Genomic DNA, 18,057 nt, shown 5'->3' on the forward strand with positions numbered 1-18,057 from the left:
CCTCAGGCTGCAGCAACTTCCTAGGAGAAAATTTCAGAAAAGCTCAGTGTACATCCCACAATGAGTGGCCCTGAAGGGCATGGCACCCAGCACCCACCTCACTGCCTTGATCCTCCCCTGTGCCTAAAAAGGCAAGGGTTGAGCTCTAGTAGGCCAGGCACCAAGAATACTCAGAGAAGACCAATACTACATCCTAAAATACCTTTGCAGTTTATCTACAACTTTCTGCAAAGTATTGAAAACTGAAAACATTTAGCAAGAGTCTGAGAGCTGAGTGAATTGGGCTGAAGATGGTCATAATGCAGTGAATTACACTCACCTCTCTGGTGCTGCTCCTGTGTTTCCAGTAAACAACAATTTGACCTTCCTGTAACAGCCAGAGCAGTAGGCCCTGTCATCATCCCCATGTATTTGATAGGAGATCATGGGAACATGCCTGAGGTCACACATCTGGATGGAGCTGGGCCTGGACATAAGCTTGTCATGGGTGATGTCAGGCGAGTTGCTAATGTAACAAGGATGCACAGTAAAGGAGAGAAGTGTACACAATGCAGTGACAAAACTGATCAGCAGCTGATCTGGGCACAAGCCCCACACTGAATGCCTGGGATGCCCAAACTATCCTGAACCTGGTTTTGGGATCATGCCTCAGGACAGTTGAGCACAGAGGAAAGGGTGATGGCTCAACAATACTGGTGAGGGGTGGGTTGGCTGGCCACTGCTGATTCCATGAAATAAGAAACTGACCCCCAATGGGAAATGAATCCCAGAGACAGCTAAATCTCTTGTTGGCAGGCATATATGCTTTTCTCTCCAAGCCTATACCCTGTTCTGCAAGAAGAAGCATGGCAGCAGAGGAAGCACTTCCAAGTCCATGATGTGGGTTTATTGCTGGTGGCATCCTCCCCACTCCCTGAGGTCACAACTGTTGCTGACCAGATGCCAGGGTCAGGGCCCAGAATTCTCATATCCACTCAACACCCTGGTCTACACCTAAGGAAGGAAGGGAACTAAGGAGGCATGATGGTCCCACAGCCTGAGGAGATGACACTACCTGGCAGCCAGTTTCCTTGGGGTTGTGAGGGATCCAGGATTGTCTTGAGCCAGGGCCAATGGCCCCCACAATCCTGGGGAGGTCTCTGGGAACTGTGGAGGCTCAGTTTCCTCACATTCTGCTGAAAAGAGATCAGAGAAGAAAAGGCTTAGTGGACCTGCAAGTCAGCAGGTGAGTGCAGCTCTATTGAATAAAATAGTAGTGTCCACTGGGCAATTGGATATCATGTCTTTATCCCTTCATCTGACTTTGAGCCTACCCCATCCTGTAAATATGAACCCAGCACACCACAAACCTACAGCTTGGCTCAATTCTCAGATCTATTCACTGTCTCTTCCCTCTGGCAACATGATGCCTCTGTCTCCAAACTGACTCCTGAACTCACAGTCACAGTTCCACCTGATTCCTCCCAAGTCAGCCTGTCCCTGTCACAAATCAGACCCAGGGGCAAGAAGTAGGAACACTTGGCCACTCACCTGTCCACTGAGAACTGTAAATTCAGTCAGAGTTGTCAAGGCAGCTGCCTGAGTGCCACAGGGGCTCAGAACTCTCCTCAGCACTGGGAAGTTCTGTAAGCTCTGGCGTGGCCTGCCAGGCTGACAGCACATGCTTGAAAAGTATCATTTGTTGCCATTGGTAATAGGCAAACCAGTTGTACACCTGCTCATTGGTCAAGCTTGTCTTGGAGGCCAAATTATCCTGCCCAACAAAATACTTCTAGCTTTGGGATACAGGGATGCACACAGCTGACTGGGGGGAACTCATGTCCACCAAGTAAGTGGTGTGAGCCCTGATAAGCTTTCAAAGGACAGTAGAGCAATAGGCCATGCAGCTTCACTGGAAAGAGGGCTGTGTGGTAAGCATATGCTGGGAAGGCAGAGCAGTTTCCTGTGGACAGGACTCATGGGCCCCAGTTCCTGTGCTGACCCCACCCCCAGCCAGATGTGGAACCTGCCTCCCAAACTGACCCAAACCCCACTCTGATAAACTCCAGAGCACCCAAAGTCTAGGCATGGAACATCCTACACCCCTGGAGGGGCAGGGTCTGCTGATACTTCTGGCCAGGGCCACTTTTTTGCCTGGTATTACCATAGGTATAGTTTTCTAAGGCTCATCTCAGTTCTGGGAATCCCTGAAGATTACCCAGGGTGAGAAGTGGGCACACCCCATGTGAGAAAGCAACCCTGGAGGGAAGAGTGCAAGGGCACATGGCACCAGTAGCAGGGGGACAGATTATTGGAGGGGACTGGGGAAAAGTGGAAATCACCCAGGAGAGAGGGAAAGATGGACAAAGGTGAGGGAGCCAACTGGTGGGGTGGGGGCACCTGAGGAGAGGGGCAGCCACCTGGGGAGAGGGAGTACAGGAAGGAGTTGAGGGAGCCCCCTTGTGATGGGAGAAGCCACAGTAGGAAGAGCCACCTTTTGCTAGGAGGAGCACCTGTGGAGTGGGAGAAGCAACCTGAGTGGATGTGCTGGTAGAGGTAGCTGCTTGGGACTGGAAGAGTTGCCAAGGGGGAGATAGGGAGTTGTCTTGTGGTCAAGGTGCCTGCCTGAGGTGTGAGAAAAGCCCCCTGTGGTGCTTGGGGAACTTTCAAGAGTTCCAGGGAAGTCACCTGGGGTGGTCTGTTATTCTTACCTGCTGGATCTTGCTGGGCTTGGTGGTCATGGCTAATGCAAATACTCTAGCCTCTGGTAACCTCTCTGGAAAAGTGCGGGCTCTTGAGTCCCTTGGGGCAGATGGAGTGGGACAGTGGTTTCCTGGATGAAGACGGTGAGGATGATCATTTCAGAACAGGATCCTCCACATGTTTTCTGATTAGGACAAGTTCTCTGAGGATGATGGCACTTGCCACCCGAACCCCCATCCACGAACCTCCTTCTAGGGGACATCTCTCCTATCCACAGCCTTTCCAACAGAAATGCACATTCCCTGACACATAAACACAGAGCCCTGCAAGGAGTCTGACTGAGCATGCCCTCAGGGCCATGCACCCTGCTGGTCCACCACTCTTCCCAAACCCAGGATTTCTCCACTGATCCACCACTCTTCCCAAACCCAGGATTTCTCCACAATCCCAGACCTATGGGTCATAGTGGCTTCCACCACACTGTCTGAGACTCACTTCCTGTTCACCCAACTGCAACCTTTCTTGCCTTCCTGTTGCCTTCCAGTATTTCCCTCCATCAATTACTCCTGTTCAGTCCTTGAAACACTTCCATTCTTATCACCCTGAGGGATTCCCTGAGGCCTGGATATGAGGCACACTTGCCATCCATGTAAATGTAACTGGTCACAGGCTGTATCATCCACCCCGGCTCAGGTGGCAGATGGGAGGAGATGATCATGGAGATGACCTTGGACACCTAGTCCTGAGGAGGCAGGGGGAGTGCAGCTTTGGTCTGGTTCACATCCTGCAAGAAACACTGATACCATTCTGCTTATGGTGTTGTGACTCTATCCTGTTGCTTCTCCCACTAGTTCCCCATTGTGGCCTTGGTGGTACATCCAACCCTTCAGCACCCCTGGTGGAACCAGTGCAGACATATGCCCACAGAACCTCTTCTACAGCAGTAGTTCAGGTTGGTCAGCACGACCACAGCCAGCCTCCTGGCATTCATGCAGTAGTAGATGTCATTCCAGAGCTGCACCAGCTCCTTGCTGCCTCCTGGCACCTGGCAATTCTGGAAGAAGAACATGTTGAGCCTTGGCTGTTCTCAGCTCCCTGGCTGCCAAACCTGCAAACCAAACTTGGGGAAGGGAGTAATGTCTGGGATTGAAGAGAATGATCATTAAATCCACATTGTGGTGAAGCGGGGCAGGTACTACCATGCCTACAAGGCTCTGAGGAATTGCCCTGAACACCCAGGCACTTTTCAAGCCATGCTGTGAACATCACCTAACCCTCCAAGTAGCCAGACCTGCCAACCTACATTGACACCCTTCACCTTTTCCAACAGAGAGTGGTTCTCAGCTGCACAGGTGAAAAAGTTAAGGCATGAAGAGAGAGGCCTGACAACCCATTTTTGGGTGCATAGCTAGGGCAACACCACAGTCAGTAGTGGACCATAAATATCACTATTTGGAAACTGCCTATCATCACTTTAATCAAATACACCACTGTTTAGGGAGGAGCATAAAGCACAATCCTCATAGTAGATGGGCAAATAAAGATTACAATTGGCTCTCTATCAATAAGGTCAGGTTGTGATGTCACCCTGCCCTAATTCTAAAATTAGCCAATTGAGTAGACTATAACCCCAAACTCAAGTCAGAGTGAAAGGCAGCACTGCATTAGGTTATAGATAAAAGCAAGTAGACATCCCACCCAGGCACTTGCTAGGCATGTTCTGGTAGCATAGCTTTCTATGAGAAGTAAAGGTTTGCATTGCTCACTCACTTTTGGGCATAGTATAATTTTGTATAGCACCTCCTTATTTCTAACAAGACTTCCTGAATATTGAGATCATGGGTTTACAAGACCACCTTGTTGACAACGACACAGCTCTCCAAAGTTGGATCATGTCTTAACCATTGATTTTTTTTATTATTATTTAGCACAGTGTGTCACAGGATGCCCACTGCACAAGGACATGATAATTAGGTACATTTACTTCCTATTTCCAAGCTGGTTAAAGTTGATCCAGTGAGTGTAGGTCACCCTGACTGATCTCATGTCCTGTTGGGTATAGTGGAAGCAGCCTCCACCTCCCTCTGCACCCTGCCCCACAACCCAGGCTTACCTCCAGAAGCCAGAAGTCTGCCTGCAGTTTCTCCTGCTAGAACAGGACACAGGCACAGTGTAGAACCACATTCACATTGTCCAGGAGGTACAGGCAGAGATGACTCTCCAGGATGGCAGCAACCAATGGCTGTGCTGTGGCAAGGTCATCCTGCATGTCTTGGCACAGCATGCCTGCCAGGGTCACCAGTTCTGCTGGGGCCTGTAAGCAGCCCTCATGCTCCTTCAGCTACACTGAAAATTTCTGCATTCTCTCCATCACATAGCTCATTCTTCCCATCTATCAACCTTCAGACCAAGTCTGTGTGGTATGTGACCCTGACGGCAGGAACACCTGCACAGGATAGTATGAGCAAACCTGAGAGAAGAGATCTTCATCACACACCCTCTAGAATTTCCTTCTAAATACCCTAATGGTTGATGGTGCAAAGTATTGACCTGGGTGCTGTTTGTAACCATCCACCTGGGGTCTGAGCTTCTCTGTCCTCTGTACTTCTATGTAGGTCCACTGGTCTGGCCATCTGCTTTCTCCTCACCACTTCACCTCCAAGGGCTGAAACTTTCCTCTCACTCCTGGTGTGACTTCTGGTTCACCAGAGGTCCTGGGCTGCCAGATGGACAGCAAGGGTCCACCTGATTTCACATGCATACAAATTTTTTCACAGCAGAGACACAGCTGCTGCCAGCACCATTCTCACTAGTATGATAAACACATTTCCTGGATCAAATCCTCTTACTGCAGAGCACCCCACCAAGGGAAGAGCTCTCCACCTTGGTACTGGGGGAGGAGCTCTCCACCTCAGGACTCGGGGAGCTTTCTGTGATGGATTTTGAGACATAAGAACTTATCCACTGCCTAATTTGCTTCTGAGGAATACTCTCCTTAAAGTGAGGTCTGAACGTGCACTTCTGGAGGCAGGGAATTCTGCCTGCTTGTGCTCTCTGGCCATGGGTCTGACTTGGTGAGGTTGTTCCTATCAGGGAATGGGCACACACCCATTTAATCCTTGTCCCTTGTCCCCTTGACTGAAGGGAGCTCCAAAGGTTTCAGGGTGGGGGACAGAGTCCTCTCAGGACCCAGGTTTTCCCCAGCACCTCACAATCGGCCTTTGGGGAGGGCAGGGCTGAGTGCAGATTGGATGGAACCCTTAACTGAGAAAAGAAAACAGCTACTTTATCTAAGGGAGTGTGCAGGGAAGAGGGCATGTGTGGAGTTGGAGGGGTTTTGGGGCTTTCTGACTGCAACAGACTCTGCCACATCATCTTACCTTTCAGGATGCATTGCACTGGGAAGTAGGGAGAGGCACGAGTAGCACATCCACACACAGGTAAGGTTCTGCTCTCCACACCTTAGACCCAATCCCAAACCCATAGAGACTCCCACCCAGCTGCAGTTGTGAGCCTCCTGAGATAGTGTCCCCTTGGCCCCACTCCAGGCACCAGACCACCCCTTCACTCATGGAGCCCCTGGAAACCCAACCCCCACCCGCCTCCACTGGCAGGCCCAGTCAGACACACCCTGCAGGGAAAGAGTCACCAGGTGGGCATCACAGGACTTGAATGCTACCTAACTGCAGCCAATCCAAACAGACCTGGAGACCTGGAGCCAGGATGCGAGAGGAGAAAGAGAAAACAATAATGTGAGCCATCCCTGCTCCAGGCGCCTTGAACAGAGGCAAAGCTAGATTGGTCCTTCTGCACTCCTGCAGACTGTGAGGTGGGTTTTCCTCCACCCAGACCTAAGGACCGCCTTGCATGGGGTGCACTTGGGGGCCGCATGCTTCAGAGCTGTTCAGTGGAGAGACTCTGAAGTCCTGAGACCTGGGCACCTGGAGCATGTGCAGGGCAGTTGCCAACACCTTGGGCTGAGATAAACCAGTAGTGTGTACTCCAGAGACAATCAGGATGCAATCGCTGCACCTGAAGAATGATCACTAATGACACCATGTTTTCCAGGACTGGCTTCTGGAATCTTGTTATAATTAGATTAGGGTAATTATTGCCATGGTACAGCCAGATGATGTGTTCTAGGACAGCAATAGGCAGTGCACCCACATAAAATAATTTAGATATACAAAGGTAAATTACTTAAGCCATATCATTACACTTTAGCTGCCCATGGGAAAGACAATTATTTTGTTTTAGTATTTCTATTAGTCATTTTCTTCTTTTTGCTTCTGTGCATTTTCTTATTTTTTATAAGATAACATTTTTCTGTTTTTCTATTTTTAGGTTTATTTTCAAGATATGGAAAGAGAAAATAGGACTATAGATTTGAGAGAGGCAGTCCTGAATGACCCAGCCTGTGAGGCTGGAGTGACTCTGACTTAGAGAAGAACAGGTGTTGAATCAGAGTCTGTGGACTTCTCTCTTGCTCATGAAGATTTCCAAGGAACCATTCGCCTACAAGTTGCCATTAACCATGAATAAATTTAGAAGCTAAACCATCCAATCATCTACATTATTAAATTCAAATGAGTTCAATGCATTTTATTATTCTAATTGATTGATATAAAATCAGTTACTTTTCTGTTTACCATTCTGTAAACACCCAAATTATTCCTAGGTAAGAGGTTACTGATTATAAGCATTGTTTTGTTTTATCAGTCTATCCTGTCTCTGAGCAGATGTGAAAACACTTCCCAGAGGCCCTGAACCATTGGCCTCCCTTGAATGTGGCCTCCAAATTTTGTGATCATCATTTGTTTCTAGGTGGGGGAATTGTGTTATTTATCTGGCACCAAACTCCAGGGCTCATGAAATTCTCCTGCCCCTGTTACTGAAGGGATCATTGCTTCCACTCAACCGAGAATTGTAGAACAGGACATAAATGTAACAAACAAGCAGCACATTCATTGCAATTATTAACTCTTCCTGAAGCCTCTATAACCTTTGTCTTTTCTGGGTCTAGGGAAGGGTAGTGGGATTAGATAGGTCTACAATATAATGATTGAATTATTTGTTTACTGGTACCAGATCCAGGATATTTTACTGGTTATAGACCAAAGGTTTTACTTCTGCCAAGTTCCATTTATGACAAATTTTCCATTTGAGAATATTTTTCCTACAAACTATGCAAAATTTCTGCCTTCTATGCACTGAGGCTGCAAGTGAATTACACTAGATGACATAGTAAACTGAAGTCTAAGCCTCAGTTTCAGTTGCCTGAATGTGCACCTTCCCCTAGGAACTTGTTCTGCCTTCTGTGGTACATGCATGACAAAACGTACATTTACATGGTTTTCCCGATGTACAGCACATACTTTAGCAAACATCTGCAATTCTTTATGTAGTTTTTCCTCCCTACACATCATTTTTCTTCACTCTGGTTATCTGAGGTTGACTCTGTGCAATGAGCAGAACATCACAAATATTGGGCATTAAGAAAGCAACAACTTCCTCCTCTTCAAGCAGCAGTTTGTCTCCTCAGATAAACAGTACAAAATAGAAGGTGCATTCAAGATATTTACAGTGCTGAATTCTCATGTTCTTCCCAGATATGCCTAATCTGTTAGGGATCCACATTTTCCAGACTGATGTTAATTCATATAAAGTATATGCTAAGATTGTGAAGGAGAGTGATTCTGAAAGCAAATGTATCTGATTTTTAATACCCTGATTCTACAGCTATACACATACACAGCAGCACCACCTCTCAAAGTCCCTGGATTGACAACCACCTCGATATTTTGAGCTCATCATTTCCCATGTTATCCATGGCCATCAGAGGCAAACCCTCTACCACAATCCAGGATTCCTATTCTATTACCATTTAGAGATGTACTTTCTCCAATATTCTCATAAAATCTGAACACCTAAAAAATAATTTCCCTTAAAGTTACTTCTAAAAGAAACTATTTTTCCAGACTAAATGAAATAATACGCATATTAGAATAAACCCTTCAATACCTGATAAAATGACCCTTTCTGATGAGGCTTCCCCTCATGTGGTGCATTCACAGATCTTCAATTCTACTTTACAATTATTATTATTATTATCAGTATTATTATTACTATTATTATTAAATGATGGGGACATGGGAAGAAGGTAGTGTTTTATGATGGAGAAGTTTGCAGGAAGGAGGATAAAAAAGAATCTATTTACCCCTCTGCAATGAGTACTCAAGAGTAGGGAAGTCATGGTGCAGAAGAAAAAGTTGAAAGATTTAAGAAAGTCAGTAGAAAGATTTAAAGAAGAGGAAAGTGGTTGTTTTGAGGAAATGGAAAGTAGAGGGAACAGGATGGACAGATAATTATTTTAACATAATGACAAAGAATATGAGATAAGTAGGAAGGACTGGGGTGCAGCACTTGCCAACCGTGTGCAAGGTCTCAGGTTCCTTCCTCACCAATACACCCCCACACACACAGTAGAAAGAGGATAAAATAGAAAATCAACTCTGAGAAGATAAATCCTCAGGCACAAAAGAAAATATTAGAAGTTAGAGAAAGGAGAAGATGGTAGAGTCCATCTGCATGGCCCAAAGTAAAACACTGACAAGGGCACTGAACAGAATGACTGATGAAGAGCAGAGCAAGCCATGTGTGGAGATACAAGGCAGGAGGTCTTAACAACTTGCTCAAGACCCACCGTAACAGACTTGCATATCTTTACTACCTACTACATTGGACATCTGTTATTCATTTTTTACACAGCCACCACATAAGATTTCCCCAAACATCAAATTCCCACCTGGGACAGCATCTTCCCTGGATATAGGGAGAAGTGAATCAGGGCACTTCTTACTGTCAAACAGCATAGGAAGGAGAAATCTAATTTTTTTCCACCCTCATACTGCCTACAACATGCTCATATACTCAAGAGCTTCTCCACAGGTAGAACACAGGTCTGTACATAACAGCTACCCTAGGATCTGTTCCTGCATCTGGTTGGCACAATTTTCCCTGTGACTTTGGGAGCTCAGGAATCCTGAAGCTGACCTGGCCATATAACCCAGTCCTTTTCCCTTTCACTGTTTTGTTGTTGGTTTCCACACCCATCCTCACTTGTGGTTCCCACAAAACTGGTTTCCACTACTCAAGGTACCAGAAAGTCTAATACATCTTTCATAGCATCACTTTTGTTATATTAATGGCAAAAATAAGATTATGATTGACACCTCAATGGAGAGCTCAATGAGCTTAAAAGAAGAATACCAAAACCAGTCGCTGGAGATTGTTTAAATATGAAATGACAATTCAACATGTTGAAAGTGATGACTCTATGCACATATATCATTATATGACCAGTTGTTGGGGTCTTTAGCCCCCTTGCTCTTCTTGACCAGTGACAAGGGAAGGGAGCACTCCCCAACAAGGCCAGACCAGAAAGGTAGGGCCGTCTGACCAGTCACAACCAGCCCTCCGGGTGGAGGACAATCAGATGCATCAGGGAGACCAGTCACAGCAGGAACTCGTGTATTGAGGAAGTCACACAGCTTTTATGTTGGGTGAAGGCTAGGCGGGAAGCAATCAGCTTAAAGGTCAGCAAGGCCCCTGGGGGGTGGTTCACACAGGTGAGAGTCCCATAGGACTATATGGCAAGCACAAGCTGATCACGTTCGTGGAACTGTTGTTAACCAGTCCCTGATGGTGGTCTGATTTATTATCATTAACTTTTAAAACTGCCTTTGAGGACTTGATCTTGCTCACCTGCCAGGAAGTAAGGAGTCAGACTGAGTTATTTAACGTGTCATTAGTCCCAACAAACAGTGTGATTATGTGACCCATGTTATTATATATCATGTACAACCAGAAGAATGGGAAGTTATACTCCATTTATGTATGATGAGTCAAAATGCATTCTACTCTCATATATAACCAATTTGAATAAATTTTACAAAGTGACTGGGATCTGAAGGTGATCCATGACATCCCAAATTTGCACCAGTAGAATTGAAACTCTGAGGCTACAGCAAAACATCTTCCAGATGACCACTCCAGTTCACCCACAGAAGAGAACAGCAAGGGACATTTTGCCTGCACATTTAACAGCTGATGCAAAGCTGGTCTGAGATGACAAAGAATGACACCATGATGAACAGTGGGCACCTGACCGCTGCCAGGGAGGAAGTGATGGCAAAGCTGACCTGATGATCTTTGCAATATTACCAAAAGCCAGAAAATGCTCCATGATGTCCACTATGGCTGCCCTCCTGGGATGGTGCTCTGGGGTCCTGGCCCTGGACTTCCTTCCACTTGTCATCCAACTGACTCAGGAGGTTGAGGCAGGAAGAGGTGAGTTAAAGTTCAATCTCAGCAATTTATCATGGTCCAAAGCAGCTTAGATGAAGGCATAGTTCAGGCTAAGAAATCTGATCAGATACCAGGGGTGAAAGTGATATCTATCCCCATTGCTTCTAGCACTACACATAAGAAAAAAAACGATGACCAGCACATCACAATGGTTCACACCTGCCTGTCATCCCAGTGACTCAGGAGGCTAAGACAGGATAGAAAGACTGCAAGTTCAAGGCCATTGTCAGGAAGTTGGTGAGATCCCGTTCAGCACAATGAGACCCTGACAAAGCAAACAATAAGGACTGAAGATATGTCTCAGTGGTTAATTGTCCCTGAGTTCAATACCTGGTACCAAAACTGGACTAAGGAGACTCCAGAATATGGTAGAATGGAACTTGACAGTGGTTACTAACCTCTCCACAGCACAATGAATACAGGAAAGAATCAGTTTATCTGGCATGTAGGTGACAAAACAAATGCTCTAAGTTCTAATATTCAAAAATCTGAGACCTGGAGATGCTAGAAGATCCAGCAGAAAATAAAGGCAGAGTTTTCTAACCCCAAACCCAGGCTAGGGTGGGGAAGGGGACAGAGGCAACAGAGAGAGAAAGAGGGAGAAGAAAAGCACATGATCTTACCTCCTTAATAACATCTGAAAGGAAAAACAGAGCATACTAAAACATGACAGTAGCAGAGGTGTCCTTGAAGCAGATCAAGCCATTTAAAACCAAACTGTGAGCAGAAAACTGGCAGACTCTGCAGCCATCTTGTGGAGCATAGAGCTGAGCAGTCACTCTTTAAATCATGCCATCATATGCTCCCTTTAGAAAACAGCATATTAAACCAGAGGAGGCATTCCTTTTATGGATTTCTTGAGAATCAGTCTAGAAAGAACTTAAGATGTATCTATAAATTCCCTGAGGTCCTTTTCCTTCACCATGAATGAGGGCAAGAGGGTGGAGGACATCCAGCCCTGGAAGCCTGAGCCCAGTGCTATACACAGTTTTCTCAGGCACAGGCAGACACCAAGTGACTGCCAGTAAGTGGAGGCCGAAGTCAGATCTCAGATACAAGTGGGAGGCAGTTCTGGACTTGAGCAGAGGAAAGGGAAACTCTTAGGACTGCTGCTGCCACTGGCCACAGATGGTGGAGGGAGGTGGGGTGGGAATTCACCCCAGTCCTAGAGGGACTGTCCCTCTTATTGCAACCACTTTCTGGGTGGAATCTGTTCCAGAGGAAAACTGTCTGGATATCCAGCAGCAGAGAAGGACTAGCCACAAATCATAGCAATAACTTGCAGACAGCCAGGATGAGAAATTGCCTTAGTCCTGTACTGTTTAATGGGAAAGTGCCTGGATCATGATCATAACCAGTGGGAGGTTGGTCACAATGGAAATCTACCTGGGTCCAAGGCAGCCAAGAGCCATGTCACCCAGCCTGACCCATAGCCACAAGGAGTAAGTGCCTTTGCACTGGCTGGACACTGGCTCAGTCAGAGTGAGCAAAGGGAAGCAGTGCCCTTGATCCCTGGGGATCTGGAAGCTGGAGTCCAAGTAAACAGGCTGAGTTATTTCACTCAGCAGAAAGGACAGGACCCCAGTGAATTGGGTCAACCAAGGAGAGAACTTCTGCCCCACAGTTCATCTGCCAAGAATACACAACTGCAGGAAATGTGCTAGGTCCTATACCACATCAAAGTATCCTTTAGAGATGTCCAGGTACATGCTGATCCACAGCAATCACAGGACATTGCAGAGCCTGTATGTTTAATTCTGGCACACAAGAGAAACAGCCAAGTTGAATAATGCACTCTCCAAGAAGTCAGTTGCAGGCTCCTAAGCCAACAAAAAACAGAGGATGGGGGGTCCTTATAAATGAGTGGAACAGCTCCTGTACCCTAGAACCCCTGGAGGGATCCAGGATCATTGAATGATGGACATCCTCCCAGTGTCCAAACCCCAATGAAACCCAACAAGAATTTTCTTCACCTTGGAATGGTTTACAATAAACAAATCTAACACCAACTTTGATCATATGTATGACTTCTTATCTTGATTGGGAGTTGTTAGCCTAATAGCCAACATTGTATCTTCAAACCATTTGAATGTATTTCTCTAAAGGTTTAAAGTATTAATTAGAATCATTTTGTTTTCTAAGCTCTGGTTTATATTTGATCCTCTTACTCCCATTCTCCCTCTTACACTATCTACTAAGCCTCAAATTTTCCAGATCCATCTATTTTTCTTTTTACCTTGGTGTATATTTTTGTTTTCTACCTTTTCTTTGTTGTGTCACCATCTTTTCATTAATCTTTCTCTCTTCCCCTCTCAACCCCATAAAATGTACAGCAAATTTACCACATGAAATAATTAATTTTTTAACTATTCCAGTAATTTACTGTTAGTTTATGCCTGGATTTGAGGAACTGGTGAGAGATAGAGATAAAGAGATAGAGATTCTGAAAAAAAAATAAACCAACCAATAAATGGACAAATGAACATAACACCTATATCTCAAAAGAAGAAATATTAATGGTCAATAAATCTATAAAAATATTTCAGCATCTCTAGCAATTAGGAAAATGCAAATTAAAATCTCATTGACCTTTCTTCTCACTGAAGTCAGAATGGCAATTATCAAGAATACAAATAAATCCAGGTGTGGCAGCACATGCCTGTAATCCCTGCAGCTCAGGAGACTGAGGCAGGAGGTTCTAGAGTTTCAAGCAAGTCTCAGAAACTTAGAGACACCCTAAGCAACTCAGCAAGACCCTGTTTCTAAGTGAAATATAAAAAGAGTCATGGGATGTGGTTCAGTGGTAAAGACCCCTGGTTCAATCTCTGGCACTAAAAAATGCAGATAATAATAAAATAATGTTTTGGTGAGGGTGGGAGGCAAAAATACATTAGTCCATTGTTGGTGAGACTGCAAATTAATGCAACCACTCTGAAAGGCAGTATGGAGATTCCTCAAAAATCTAGAAAAGGGAGACTTCCGTGGCAGGAAAGTAGGCCCAGAAAGCTGGAACAAGACCAGCCAGACCCTAGTCCACAGTCTAGTGCCCCTTCGACTGACCATCTGTCAACACATGGAGGTGTCTCTGCCCACTAGTAGGTAATATACCCTACATGGAGTCCACCATCCCTTGAGGGGCAGCATAATTTTTGGGTCACTGCATTATCAAGTTTCTCCAAGACTTCGGGCTACTGAATACTAGGAGAGGGAAAGATACATGAGCAATATGAGAAAACATGGGGGAAGAAAATGTCCCAAACACACCTAGATGCTACATCAATAAAATCCAATGACAGCATGGCAGAAGAAATGTCTGAAAGAGAGTTCAGAAAGTACATAGTTAAAATGATCAGAGATACAAATGATGAGATAAGAGAGCAACTGCAGGCATTGAGTGATTGCACCAATCAACAGTAAAAAGAGCAAATGCAGGAAGCAAAGGATCATTTCAATAAAGAGATAGAGATTCTGAAAAAAAAACAGAAATAATTGAAATGAAGTAAACAATAAACCAAATCAAAAACTTCATAGAAAGCATAACGAATAGAATAGAACACGTGGAAGACAGAACCTCAGACATTGACAGAACCTCAGACATTGAAGATAAAATATGTAATCTTAAAAACAAAGTTGACAAACAGAAAGGATGGTAAGAATTCATGAAGAAAATCTCCAAGAATTATGGGATATCATGAAAGGACCAAATTTAAGAATTATAGGAATTAAGGAAGGCACAGAGAAACAAACCAAAGGAATGAACATTCTGGTCAATAAATAATAGCAGAAAATTTCCCAAATCTGATGAATGAAATTTGTGTTTTGTGAAGTAGGAGAACAGCAGACAATACTGCAGATAAGGAGATGGGAAAAGAGAAGAATTTCTGTCACAAATACCTGGTCAAAATGAGTTAGAAACCCAAATGTGGGACCATGGCATGCTTTTTTATAAAGCAAAATAGTTGGATTTTAAACAAGTAATTCATCAGTTTGCCTGTCTTTGACTAAAAGATGAGAAACTGCATAACATCTATACTGTACATTCAGCTTGAAGGCTTTATGGTTACTGAAATAATCTTGTATGATTCTACTTATATGAGACATATAAAGTAATCAAACCTACTGAAAAGAAGGAATGGTGTTTGTGATGACAGACAAATTATCACTTTCTTTTCATGAAAATCTGACTTTAATTTTGGAGGATGAAAACTACCTAGAAAAATGTTGCAAGACAATTACAATTAAAACTGTTACGCAGTCCCAGAAAAAACTGGTGGGTGAGTCACACTGCCTACATTGTGGAGATAGGCGTCAGACAGCTAACGCACCTAGCCAGGCCAATGACAGACGTCATAACTGAGTGACCCTGCCTGACCCCTGCACCTAGGTTGGTGCCATCACTGGTTGGTCTCAATCAGCGAGTGAGCTGGCAGGCAAGTCAGGCTGCTTGCATCATGGAGGTAGTAGGCAGGCACCAAAACCACCTGACTTGCAGAGCTGGGCAGCAGGTAGCCAACCTACCCAACCACCAGGTCAAAGACAAACGCCATCACAGAACAACCCCACCCGACCACCACGCCAAGGTTTGTTGGCATCACGGAGTTATCCAGATGCTTCCTTATAAGCTGGTGCAGGCACTTTGAATTACTCTTGAGGGTGTGGCCACCATCATTGGAAGGGCAACTTCCTTCCTGAGAAAACTAGAGGAGGCTAGATGAACTTTGACAAGACCCAGGATCCAAGAAGAGGAGGTATTGAGAGACTCAGGACCAACTCAGACCCACTGGGGAATATACATCACCTAAAGGCCACCACCCTTAGAAGGCCAGCTTCTTATGGAGCACCACATTATCAAGTTCCTCCAAGACTTCAGGCTACTGAAGGCTAAGAGGTGAGTTTTTGGAAATCTACAGAGACAAGATTAGTCAATAGAGGAAATCTGCAATATCCCAGAGTTTCACTCTTAGAGGGGTAGACACCCAAACAATGTGAGAAAACAAGGGAAGAAAGTGTCCCAAACAAACCTAGATGGTATAGCAATAAAATCTAATCACAGCATGGCAGAAGAAATGTCAGAGAGGGAGTTCAGAATGTACATAATCAAAATGATCAGAGAAGCAATTGAGGAGATAAAAGGGCAAATGCAGGCATTGAATGATTGCACCAATCAGCAGTAAAAAAAAAATACAGGAAGCAAAAGATCATTTCAATAAAGAGGTAGAGATAATGAAAAAAAAACTAGAAATCCTTCAAATGAAGAAAACAATAAACCAAATTAAAAACTCCATAGAAAGCATAACCAATAGGATAAAACACCTGAAAGACAGAACCTCAGACACTGAAGACAAAATATTTAATCTTGAAAACAAAGTTGACCAAACAGAGAAGATGGCATGGAATCATGAACAGAATCTACAAGAACTATGGGATATCATGAAAAGGCCAAATTTAAGAAATATCAGGAATAAGGACAGCTTAGAGAAACAAACCAAAGGAATTAATATCAGAAAATTTTCCAAATCTGAAGAATGAAATGAAATATCAAATACAAGAGGCTTATAAGACTCCAAATACACAAAATTACAATAGATCCACACCAAGGCACATAATAATGAAAATACCTAACATACAATATAAAGACAGAATTTTAAAGGCTGCAAGAGAAAAGAATCAAAGTACATTCAGGGAGAAACCAATACAGATATCAGCAGATTTTTCAATCCAGACCATAAAAGCTAGAAGAACCTGGAACAAAATTTTTCAAGCTCTGAAAGAAAATGGATGTCAATGAAGAATCTTATACCCAGCAAAACTTACCTTCAGATTTGAAAGAGAAATAAAATCCTTCCATGATAAAAAAAGCTAAAAGAATTTACAAAAAGAAAGCCAGCATTAGAGAACATTCTCAGCAAAATATTCCATGAGGAAGAGATGAAAAAAAAAATGTAAATCACCAAAGGGAGAAACTACCCTAAAGGAACAACCAAATAAAGGAGAAATCAAGTTGTGTCAAAAAAAAAAATGAGCAAAATGACTGGGAATACAAATCAAATCTCAATAATAACCCTGAATGTTAATGGTCTAAACTCATCAATCAGAAGACATAGACTGGCAGATTGGATTAAAAAGAAAGATCCAACAATTTGCTGCCTGCAAGAGACTCATCCTATAGAAATAGATACCACAGACTAAAGGTAAAAGGATGGAGAAAAACATACCATGCACGTGGACTCAGCAAAAGAACTAGAGTATCCATCCTCATATCAGATAATGTGAACTTCAAGCCAAAGTTAGTCAGAAGGGATAAAGAAGGACATTTCATCCTGCTTAAGGGAAGCATAAATCAACAAGACATAACAATCATAAATATCTATGCACCAAACAGATGATCATCCATATATGTCAAACAAATTGTTCTTAATGCCATAAATCAAATAGACCACAACACAATCATACTAGGTGATTTTAACACACCACTCTCACCACTGGACATATTCTCCAAACAAAAATTGAACAAAGAAAGCACAGATCTCAGTAACACAAAGAATAATTTGAACTTAACGGACATCAATAGAATGTACCATTCAACAAAGAGCGGATACACTTACTTCTCAGGAGAACATGGATCCTTCTCTAAAATAGACCTTATATCATGCCACAAATATATGGTTAGCAAGTACAAGAAGATAGAGATAATGCCTTGTATACTACCATGTCAAAATGGGTTGAAATTAGAAATGAATGACAGAGTAAAAACCAGAAACTACTCCAACACCTGGAGATTAAATAATATGCTATTGTATGATGAATGGATAACAGAAGATATCAGGAAGGAAATTAAAAAAAATTATAGAGGTAAATGAGAACAAAGAAACAGCATAACAAAATCTCTGGGACACTACGGAAGCAGTTCTTAAAGGAAAATTTATTTCATGGAGTGCATTCAATAAAAGAAGAAAAGTCAACAAATAAATGACCTAACACTGTGACTCAAAGACCTAAATAGACAGG

The sequence above is a fragment of the Sciurus carolinensis genome, unplaced genomic scaffold, assembly GCF_902686445.1.
Source record: "Sciurus carolinensis unplaced genomic scaffold, mSciCar1.2, whole genome shotgun sequence".
Lineage (NCBI taxonomy): Eukaryota > Metazoa > Chordata > Mammalia > Rodentia > Sciuridae > Sciurus > Sciurus carolinensis.